Here is a 13,058-nt window from a genome sequence, read left to right on the forward strand (position 1 = left end):
TTTTTGCAGATGATTTCAAAGTCATAACCCAACATATTTGTGACCCCTTTTTGCTTCTCTTCTGAATATAATATTTGTTCTAAAAAGTATTTAAGAATATCATGATCTGTTTTTACCTTGAAGTGTCTTCCCATTAGGTAGGATTGCCATTTCTTAAGTGCATGTAGTATTGCCAACATTTCCTTCTCATAAATAGCTTTGTGTAAATACTTTCCTTTGATTGGACAACTTTTGAAAGCAATGGGTCTTCCTTCTTGCATTCAAATGGCACCAATTCCATTTCCTGAGGCATCACATTCCATAATAAAGGTTTCTGTGAAGTTCGGTGTAGCTAAAACTGGTGCTTGGCACATTGCCTCTTTAAGATGTTCAAAGGCCTTCGTTGCTTCTGGAGTCCATGAGAATGCATCTTTCTTCAATAATGTTGTTAGAGGTGTTGCTATTCTCCCATAATTCTTAACAAACTTGTGATAATACCCTGTCAACCCAAGAAATCCTCGTAGATGCTTTATGGATGTGGGGATTTTCCATTCCTTAATGGTTTTAATTTTTCTAGGGTCTACCTTAACACCTTCATGAGATAAAATATGACCCAAATATTCCACCTCTTGTACTCCAAAGAAACATTTGGAGATTTTTGCATATAATTGTTTCTCCTCCAATAGTTTCAGCACCATGTCAACATGTTGGACATGATCCTTCCAAGACTTGTTGTAGATTAGTATATCATCAAAAAATACTAACAAAAATTTTCTAAGGAAGGGTTTGAAAATGGAATTCATCAAACATTGAAATGTAGAAGGTGCATTAGTAAGGCCAAAAGGCATGACCAAAAATTCATAATGACCCTCATGAGTTCTAAATGTTGTTTTTGGAATGTCTTCAGTCTTCATTTTGATTTGATGATATCCTGAACGAAGATCCAAATTGGTGAAGTAAACTGATCCATTCAATTCATCCAATAATTCATCAATGATAGGAATGGGAAATTTATCTTTAATAGTGAGCTTGTTGAGCTCCCTATAATCTGGACACATGCACCATGATCCATCCTTCTTGTGAACCAATACTACTGGAGGAGAGAAAGAACTTTGACTAGGTTGAATTATACCAGCCTCTAGCATTTCTTCAACCATTCAATCAATTTCACTCTTTTGGAGATAGGGATATCCTGATGTTATGAGGAGCACTTCCTGGAATCAAATTGATAGCATGATCATGATCATGAATAGGTGGGAAACCTTTGGGAGTCTCATATACCTTGAAATGATTGTCCAAGACTTTTTGGAGATTTGGAGAAATGGATGATTTCAATGTGGGAACTGCTAGTGAACATAATTGTGCAATTATGCCTCATTGTTCTTTCTTTAGAAGCTTTGTCATTCTGTTAGAGCTTATTATCATTCCTAGTTTCCCTACGATACCTATTAATTCAACTTCCTTTCCTTCTGAAGAGAATTTCATGAAAAGTTCTTGAAAATTAAAAGATATTATACCCATTGGACTCCTAGTACAACATCAGCACCACCCATTGGAATGGAAAGCATTGGGCTATTCAATACATATTCTCCCATGGATAGCTTGATATTATGGCACTTTCCTGAGCAATTTATGGCTCCTCCACTTGCAACCTTCGCTTGACACTTTGGTGCTGGATATAGGAAGAAATTCAATTCCTTGGCTATCTTATAATGAATAAAATTATGGGTACTTCCCTAATCAATCAACACTATTACCTTTTTCTTCTTGATATGCCCTTCTATCTTGATAGTTTGAGGAGTGGTAATTCCAGCCAATGCATTACAAGATATGGTCGGATTCATTTCTTCTTTTTCTAGGGTTTTTTCCTAGTGTAAATCCTCTTCTTTTGATGTCTCTGGTTCCTTTTCTTCCTCCTCTTCACAATCTATATAAAATAATTTCTTCTCGGCACACTTATGACCTTTAGTGTATTTTCTATCACTAATGTCACAAAGCGCTTTTGCTCTTGTGGTGTCAACCTTGTAGGTTGTGGATGGCTAGGGGCAACAACACTTCCATATTTATGATTGTGAGTGGTAGGCTTCCTTGTTGCCATAATTTTGCTTTCCATTTTTCTTGCCAACCTGAATGCCTTCTCCAATGAATCTGGTTCCCAAAGGCAAACCTCATGTTGGATGTTATCTTTTAAAGTCCCTATGAACACATCAATCCTATGCTCCTCTAGAATATATTTTACCCTTATATTCAATTTTTGGAAGTCCTAAATGTGCTCCATCATTGAACCCTTTTGTTTGAGATTTATCAATTGGATAAAAAAAGTGTTGTTTTTTGTATCCTCACAATGTGCTATCATTTCATTCGTAAAAATAGCCCAAGTGACAATTTGTTTATGAGATCAAAGCCATCGATACCATACAAACTAATTTGGTTCCAAATATAAAGTTGCAATGCCTACCTTTTGTGCATTTTGCACATTATGGAGATCGAAAAATTGCTCCATCTGTAGTATCCATGTTCCGGGATCCTTGCCATCAAACTTCCTCATATCAATATTTGGAACATGGCGGTTCTTCGATCCAACATTAGAGTCTATGAAATCATGATTAACATTTATTTTGTTCTCATCATGAGTTTCCTTTACTACCCTTTCGCCATTAGTAAGCATTTCTTGTAGAAACTTTGTCAAATCTGTCTTCAAATCTTCCATGCCTTTCTTTAAATCATCCACCTTAGCTTCCACAACGTCCATCTTAGCTTCCACGTCATTCATCTTAGCTTCTACGCCTTTATTTAAACCATCCATCTTAGCTTCCACGCCTTTCTTTAAACCATTCATCTTAGCTTCCACACCATACATCTTAGCTTTTGCGTCTTTCTTTAAACCATCCATCTTAGCTCCTGTTACTTTTTTTGCAAGTGACATTTGTTACACTTGGTCTCGTAATTTTGATATATCATGTTGCATTTCTTCCTCTTCTTCACGAGTCATGCTAGAGATTTCAGGTTTTTTACTAGGTGTTTCCATTTTCTTTCTTCGGGGCATGAATTCCTTCAAACTATTTTTTCAAACCAAGCTTATGCAAAAATTTAAAAAAAATACACACCTTTTTTCACTTTATAGGAGCTTGACATTGAATCTGATGTATTTATGTAATTTTGGATCTCCAAGGTCTGGAATTTCTTCCTGCAGTAACCCTCTGAGTAATATTTCTAACTCCGCAAGTCTGATCAAGATTGGATTCTCCAATGAAGAGTTATGTCAAATCTCCCATGATGACTTGAGTATAGACTTGTTCAGTAGAGCACACTTGTACGATGTTCTGAGGGTCATTGTTTCAACCTTAGGTTCTAAAAATGGTACCCAAAAAACTATAGTCCGTCCTCTTTCTGTAACTTCTTACGAAAATTCAATCTGATGCTCAAATAGAAAATTATGATAATTTTACCAAGGCAACCTGTTTGGAATGTAATTCGGGGTTTGCAAAAATGCTAACTTCCTCAAAGTATATCTCTGAAACTATAGTGAGACAGGATCTGAAATTCGGAGCCGAGGTTCAAACTGATTTCTTATCAAATGGGTTTTTGTTTTAGCTTCCGAAACTTCATAGTGAAAGAGTTAGCAAAAATTCCACGATGACTTGTTTTAGATGAAATTCTGGAGCTTACAAAAACCCTAACTTCCTCAGATCATATGTCTCAAAATATAGCGAGACAAGATATGAAATTTGGACCTGCGGTTCAGTGAGATTTAGTCTCAAATGGGGCTTTTTTTTCGCTTCTGAAACACCGTAGAAAAAAAATTATAACGAAAATTCCATGATGATGTGTTTGGAGCAGTGAAACCCTAGAATCCAAAGCTTTGATACCAAATGTTATGAAACCAGCTCACAAAAAGATAGAAAAGATAAATCAACTCCTTAGAATTCAGCCTCTTCGAGGGGGCAACCTCTTTTACATTACACAAATGAACATTTCTTCGATGATTCAAATGACAAAACCTCCTTTCTATATAGGAGTCTAAGGGGTCACAATATAACCAAGCCGACCTAACAATAATTATATAAAGGCACAAAAATAACAATAATGGGATTTTATGGGGCACAATAATAACAATATGGCGAAAATAGGGGCACAACAATAACAATAAGGGATACAATGACAATAGTAATGGGGGAATCACTAGTATTATAGGGACCTAACATAATGAGTATAGGATGTCTATGAATTTCATCCTAAGGGTCAGATTTATTCATAGTGAATATGAAGAAAATTGTAGTGGGGATAAGGCAAATGTTACTGTAAGCTTCAAAAACAATGTTGTATGGAAATAGGTTATCAATTTGAAGAAAAAATTAATGAAAAAGGTGGAAAAGTGATGCATTCAGAGGTATGGATAACATTTTCCTGATAGCATTTATAATTGGGGAGATATGGGATTTGATTGATGATATTTTTAACATGTGGGAGAATATTGGCGTAAAAAATCAGACAATTAGAAAGTCTAAACCCTTAATATGTACTAGTAGTATGACAGGTCTTGAAATCAAGAATCTTCTAAATAATATGACTATCACACCTTGGAGAGCAGTGCAAAGAGTGAAGGATGACAAACTTGTCAAATCAATATAATATCGTGTGAAGTCAAGTGAATTATTAGTGGACAAAATCTGCCATGAATTTCAAAAGTATGTTTGTTCAATTATTTTTTGATTATGATTTTATTTTAAATGTATCATATTGTACTTGGTGGTATTCGTTATACATATCACTATATTAACATATTTTACTTTATTTATTCAATCATATGTTTTATATGAAAATACAAGGACAAATGGTTAAAATGTTGAATGAAGAGAGTTGGGATAATGTTGTATGCAACCACCTAGATTCAATTTCTACAACAACATTAAAAGATTTTTTTCTATCAATCATAAAGGTATGTTGATTTATACATTTATTTTGTTCATATGTAAAATATTTTTATTTTATTACTTATACATATATTTGTTTATTTCATTAAAGACGCCGAAGAAGAATGCAAATGGTGTACCGAATAGTTTCAAAACCTTTATTGAAAAAATCAAGTTGGAAAGGCAGAGAAAACAATGTCTTCAGAATGTTGAACTTGATCCTAGTCTTAATAATTACATTTGGAATGGGGTCAACACTATCCAATATCAAATAATACTATGTGATTATGAAGACATTGAAAATCTCATACCTAAAAGAGAATATTCCCCAGTTATTGCAGATATTCAAACATTAGATATGATAGTGAGCCTTATAGTTATCAAGAGTTTAATAAATTTGTTATGAAATTTCAAGAAGTCACAATATCACCACTTTGGATATTTGTGACATTTCATTCGGAGACACAATTTGGAATGATATTATCAAGCTTTAAAGGAAAAACAAACTCAAGGATGCAACTTACATGGTAAGACATTGAAATTGTATTTTGATTAATGTTAAAAAAATATTTATGAAGTTAATTGAATTTTCACTTTTTCATGTTACATGCAAAATTCAAATCTTATTGGTTGCGGAGATAAGCCAATAACAAGTGATTATGAGTTCATTCATGTTGAATTTTGGACAAAAGATGATAGCTATAAGTCTATTCTTCTTAATCTAGCAGCTGGAAAGAGTCATAACCAAGTACTGGCTCATGATGTTGTTGTAAGAAAAATAACATATGAGGATAAAGATGCAAAATGAGAGATAGTTAACATTTATCAAAAACCACATACATTGATTAACTATCTTATAGTTTTTTGTTTAAATAAATGAGATTGAGTTTTGGATTTGTTCTCAAGTTCATGTAAGTTTTATTATATAAAATTGAATTTCAATATTTTGTTTTTTAATTTTTATGTGTTTAGACTAATTTATTTCGTACTTGATGATTAGGTACAACACTTGCATGTTGACTACAAAAAGGAACAAATTGCACAACCATTGAAAAAGACTCACTACAATGCAATTTTAATTAGTGAAGAATTATTGCTCTTTATTTTCTTCCAGATGCAATGCAAGAATTTGGTTTGAGGAAATGGGATTTTAATCAAGCTCATGTGGTAAAAAAAGGCAAAAGAACCTTAGCTACCATTAGATGGAATGATTGGAAAATGATACTTTGGGAGATTTTCAGACATCAAAGATTCATCAAAAGAGAAAAATCACCAAACTGAAGCACATAATATTACTATGGAAGAAGACAATAATGAAGACCTAGAAGATGATGAACATGGAATATATGATCTTGTTGATTAAATTTAAGTTATGCTTGCAAATCAAGCTCAATTTAGAGAACTATTCATTAGTTATACTTGTAATGTTTTGACTTTGAGATTTTATGATAAGAATAAGTATTTAAGTATTGCTCTTATATGTTTAATATTTTCATTATCTGATTTTCACTTTAATTTTTATGTGAATATTTTTTTGAAAAAGAAATTGTGAATATTATTATATTTGACATAAACTTGATAAAAATTGTTATTTAAAAAAAATTTGTTAAAATTGTCCCATAAAAATCATTTATTTAACATGTCATTTTTAGCAAAAAAAGTCTCAAAATGTGTATTTTTCTAATTATATTTATATTCAAAATGTATATATTTTTTGTCAAATGTTTAAATTTATTGTTTTTTAGTGACAATTATTTGATTTGCATTGAAATATTAATTAACAATACATAAATATATAGGAAATTCTAACTTTGAAACATTGACCATTTTTTAAACTATGCAAAAAAATGAAGATTTCATTACAAAAAAACACAAACTTGAAAAACACTTAAAAAAACAAACGTCTCGGGGAAGAAGAAGAAGAAGAAGACTAATTAAAAAATTGTTAAATAACCAACATTTAAAATATAATTATTTAAACTTAATACATTAGAAAATTTAAATTGTTAAATATAAGCCCCCCTAAAAGGCATTGATGCTACATCAATGTTTTTCAAAATTAGCATGAAAATAACTAACATTTAAAAAAATGTTCATACTTGATACATAAGAGAATTTAAAGTGTCAAAAATATGATCCAAGAGACAAAAAAAAAATAAAAATGTATTCTGAATCAACACTTTTCAAAATGAATGATTTTTTGCAACCCCCAAAAAAGTTGGAACTCAGTACAATTCCCATTAAGTCGGTGATTTTGTTAATATAGTTCATCCTCACCTTTGGCATACTTGAGAAAAGGTAGGTGCAAACATCTCCTAAATTTTTTACACTTAAAAAGAGTTTGCACCTTGAGAGACTTGATAACTCTCTCCTTATGGTAGATCGAGAGTTAAAGATGGTTTTACATTGGTCTTAATCTCACTCAATTATGCAAACTATATTTGTATGCAAATATATATTCATAATATTTTTATGTATGTCTAAATTCAATATCCTTTCATCTCTCTATTTAACGCTTTTTATATTAGGGTTAATATCAAATCTCTCTCTATCATTTATAGAGAGAGAAATTTATACTCCCATATTTCTATAGTTTGCTAACATAGAATATTATTGTTATTATTTAAGCTAAAAACACATCTATATTTCACATTATAAACAAAAAAATATTACAACCATTCATTTTAGGGTCATTGCCTCAAGGGAAACCGCCACCAACATCCCTGGCCCACCAGATTAATATCATGTAGCTTCATAGATCATTAAACAATATCTCAATATATTTTCAAAAACAAGAGTATTGATGTAACTATCCACCTATGGTTTCACATGATAACATATAAATATAAAGAAAAAAAGAAAAAGAAGAAGAAGAAGAATAAGGAGAAGATTAATAAGACCCAAACCAAAGGTCAAGCAAAGGGAGGGTGAGCATTGTCCTTTATAGGCACTTCCTAAGAGTTCCTAATCCTCTTTTATTTTTCCTTAATTGATGTTGATGGTTGTGGGTTGTCCTCTAGTATAATTGGGTTGGATTGGATTCCATTTGAACCATAATCCTACTTCTAATTAACTATCCCCTTTGTAACATGGGTAACTAGGATTTCATTGCTAAATCCCCCTTAGACATCATTTCAAATTTACCTTTGAAGATCCAAATTATGTGTATGATGTCTTCATGTTCTTCCTTATTCTTCTCCAAGCCTCATGTTATTAGGGTCTTAAGCATCCAACAGGTTTCAACTATGTTGAAAAACTGGTTTCATATGTGTCAAAATAGGTTGTGTTTGTTCCTTAACACCTTTCTCCAACTCCTCCATCTCTTATTTTTTAGATTTAGAGAACTTTAAATAATAATGTTTATTTTCCTCCATGTCTCAAGGTGGATTCCCTATAGACACTAGAACTATTTTTCATCTTTCTTCCACGCCCTATCTTGCCATCCTTGCAAGCCATGATACCCTCCTATAACTCTTCATCGTTGAGAGACAAAGACCAAATAAATCTCAACCCTGGACAAGATGAAGGTCAAATAAGGGAGGAGGATCTTAAGAAAGAAAAATTCCACCCTTAACACTGACACAAACCAAAGTAAACTCTCTACCTGAATAACCAAACTATGAATTCAACCTAGCATCCCACCCCATACTAGGAGCATAAACCAGAGTTGCTAGAAAAATAACAAAAAATAGATGATTGGGATACATGGAGACATAATGAAGGAACTTCTTGTGGCTAGCTAAGAAATAAATATACCCCTTTCCTTCCCCTTCAACAATAACTAACTTGGGCTACCACATGCTTCTAGCCAAATCACAAAAGAAAAACTCATTATTTGCCCCATTAAAAACATTATTCTCATAATTCAAGCTTCCCCCACGACCAACCATCATAACATTATCAAAACCTTATATTATACCACCTCAAGTCTCCCCTGTAAAGCATATTCAAGATTTTTTGGGTGATCCAGGTGGATAATGGTGGCCACCTGCCTATTCCACTTGGACCCTCACCATTGTTTCTTTTAGTTTTTTAGTTTCCTTAATTATAGCACAGTTTCCTATTTTTTGACAGTTTTTGGGTCCTCAACTTTCAAAGCCATTTTGAGGCCCTAAATGAAGTTTTTTTGGAAAAATTTCTCAATGATTGCAATAGAAATCACGTTGGTCACTGTAGTCCTTGGGGAGATCTTTCCAACATGGTATCATACATGTCAAACAGAGATAATATGACCAAGTTACGATCCTGGGAAGTTGGTTGCCCAACTAACCCCAACGAGGCCCATAAATTCTTGGTGTTACATCTCCTCGGGTTAGGGTTTTGGTTGTTTAGGGTTTTGTCTTATTGTTCAATAATAAAAAGGCCCTTGAGCCTCATTGTAACTCAATTTAGAGGCATGTAGCCACCACATCTCTTCTCAGAGATAAGCTACCATTGCTTGAACTAGTCTTATTTCCATTATGTTTGTAAGCATATTTCAGTATTTCATATTAATGAAATGAAGTGTTATTTTTGCTGCATCTCTATATTTATGGTTATATATGTAATTTGTTGCATTCCTATTTAAATCTTGATTAGTGGTATCAGAGCGGTTTGTTCTTTCTTTATTTTTCTTTGCATGTCCCCAACGAGCTCGGGATATAAGGAATTAGGGCTTGAACTGGTCGAACCTTTGCAAAACTATCATTTCAAATCCAAACAGCCTCCCATGGCGGATGAAAAGAAAGATGAGGAGGAAGGAGATCCTATTAAAATCTTGCTTGAAGAAGCCTTCGAGCGACAAAGGAACGCGATGATGGGCAACTTTTCCCAGATCCTTCTGCGACTACCCAGGGGCGACACATCTACTTCTAGTAGCAACTCTGGAAGTGCCACACCTTTTAAGGTCGAAGTTAACTTTGACATTCCCATACTTGAGTGTTAGATAGATTCAGATTTCGTAGATAAATGGTTAAATCTACTATAAGGATATTTTTATGTTCATGATTTTTCTAGCCGGGAAAATATCACTTTTGCACTTCTCAAAGTCGTCCCCCACATCAAGGACTGGTGGGAAACTTACTGCAAGCAGAAGTATGACAATATGGCCTCACTGTTTTCAGCCACACCCACTTGGAATTCATTCCGGGATGTCATCAAGGAGTATTACTACCTTGCTGGAAGCTATGAGGATAAATACATAAAGTGGACCATGCTGTGGCAAGGAAGGGACCAAGACGTGTTGAAGTTTACCAATATTTTTCATACCCTTCACACAAAGTTGGGTATCAAGGATTCTGAGTGGCATTTAGTACTCAAATACCGCTGCTGCCTACATAGGTACATCCAGGATGAGATGGAGTTCCTGGACAACTCCTCGCTTGGCACGACATACTGATACGTTGTCAATATCAAGCATAATTTTAAACAAAAGAAGCGAGACTTTGGATCTGCGAATTTGAAGAACAAAGTACAAAGCCAAGGTGGGGTGACCAAAGACAACCCTTCGAAGCTGTAAGAAAAGAACACCACCACAAAGACAAAGAAGGACACATGAAAGTGGTGTGAGGTCCATAAGAGCCCCACTCACAACACAAGTGAGTATAGGACCAAGCAGTCGTTGGTGGCTAAGTTGAAGGCTTCAGAATCAGATGCATGTTCCAACCCTGAGTCAGAACTCGACAAGGGGAATGACAAAAGGAAGCAGATTATTGATGCAGAGCTCAGTGCCAATATTTCCACTGTCAAGATCCAGAAGAATGAGCGCGAAGATCTAGAGGAGGGGGAGTGTATTTTCCATGCACAAATGTGGGTGAAGGGTTCGCCACTGCAATTCATTGTCGACAGTGGCTGCCAAAAGAACCTCATTTCAGCATACGTCATGAAGTGGCTGGGCCTACTGACCATACCACACCCACAACCATACCGCATGGGGTGGCTTCACCAAGGATGAGATCTATGAGTCAGCCAGCAGTGCCGCCTTCCGTACAACATCAAACCCTTCACTGATGAGGTATTTTGTGATGTTTCTTCTCTTGAAGTTTATGATGTATTATTAGGAAAACCATACTTTTGGAAGTGACATGTTTTATATGAGTTTAAACCTCACTCTGTGATTATTTCTTTGGGTAATACATTATACAGGATACCGGAGGTAGCCCCACCTACTACCACCTCTTTGATCTCTGCTAAGAAATTCAATAAGATCATCTCCCAGATTAGGAAATTTATTTTCTTTTTGGTTCGCTCTTAAAGTAAGGGGAAGATTGTAGCCACATCATGACCCCTGGGAAGGGTTCCTCCATGTAGCAGAAGTAGGTGGATACGACCATGAAAGAATACAAGGACATCTTCTCCTCACCCGTAGTGGTACCTTTGCACTGTCAGGTCAAGCATTCGTTCGATTTGACTCCCAAAGCACCTCTACCCAACGAGCCGATATATTGTCACTCCATTGTGGAAAATGCCAAGTACAAGCAGCGACATGATAATCGGGTGCCACACAAATTTCAGGTGGGCAACAAAGTTTGGTTGCATTTATAGAAAGAATGCCTTAAAAGAGATCATCAAAAGCTCAACCACTCTGATATGGTCCTTACATCATTACCAAGGCCATGGGAAACAATTCTTTGGAGCACAACATTCCCCCATTCCTTGGCTTGCACCCAGTGTTCAATTTAGATCGCCTTTGGCCATACAGTCCACCATTCTTTGACACATCTAACATTGCAGAACAACTCACACCAACAGAGCTCAACCCGGACTACATGGAACATGCCACAACTGATCAGATCAATAACACTCGACAACAAAGGATACATCTATATCGAGTTGTCAAAGTAGGCCAACTCCTTCACCAGGGCAAATGGCTCACTAGGGACCAATTTTAGCAGACGTTTCCTCATATCATGGAGGAACTCAACGCAATGGGGACCATTGCTTCCTAAGGAGGAAGGACTAATCCAGGTAGATATTGGTGGCCACCCTCCTATTCCACTTGGACCCTGACCATTATTTCTTTTACTTTTTTAGTTTCCTTAATTGTAGCAAAGTTTACTATTTTTGGTAGTTTTTCGGGTCCTGAACTTCTGGAGCCATTTTGAGGCCCTAAATGATGTTTTTTTAGAAAAACTTCTTAGTGATTGCAATATAAATCACGTCGACCACTGTAGTCCTTGGATATATCTTTCCAATGAGGTATCATGTGCGTCAAACGAGGATAATATGACCAAGGTACGACCCTGGGAAGTTGGCTGCCCAACTAACCCAAACGGAGCCCATAAACTCTTGGTGCTACATCTCCTTGGGCTAGGGTTTTGGTTGTTTAGGGTTTTCTCTTATTTTTCAATAATAAAAAGGCCCTTTAGCCTCATTGTAACTCAGTTCAGAGGCATGTAGCCGCCACATCTCTTCTTAGAGATAAGCTACCATTGTCTGAGCTAGTCTTATTTCCATTCTGTTTGTAAGCATATTTCAGTATTTGATATTAATGAAATGAAGGGTAATTTATGGTGCATCTCTGTATTTATGATTATATTTGTAATTTGTTGCATTCCTGTTTAAATCCAGATCATTGGGGCATGTACCAATTCCCTAAAGCTCCATTTCAAGGCATGCTGCCAACACATGTTGGGGAGGAGTTTTCACTCTATCCTATTATCCCTCATCCCTTTCACAACATCACACTAAGCGTTGGTAACCTCACAAATCATGCCTAACATAGTGATAAACAAACAATGCATGTAAATAGTTACATCAATACCCTTATTAATATAAATATATTAATGTCATTATTTATTTGAAATCATATATTTGATTAAACTTCAAAATATAATAATATAAACATTACAATGTGATGTAAAGTTACCACACTATAAGAAAAGTAAATGAACACAACAAACAATCAATAACAAAACACCAAAGTTTATGAAAAGATTGTCATGACCAAGACTATGCAGACAGTGCAGGTGTGAAATTGCTATCGCCAAACATGAAGTAGTTTTATCTCAACCAAAGCCATCAAAATAAATGTGTCCATGGATTTGAACCTGCAATAATATAAAGCTTATATATCTACACACACACACACACACATATATATATATATATATATATATATATATATATAGCCTAACTAATAGATGAAATTGCTTTTTGGCCAAAATTTGGTGATATAATATTTAGTAT

Source organism: Pinus tabuliformis, chromosome 4_1 (assembly GCF_031772625.1).
Source record: "Pinus tabuliformis cultivar Carrire ecotype Pingquan chromosome 4_1, CPIR1, whole genome shotgun sequence".
Taxonomy (NCBI): Eukaryota; Viridiplantae; Streptophyta; class Pinopsida; order Pinales; family Pinaceae; genus Pinus; species Pinus tabuliformis.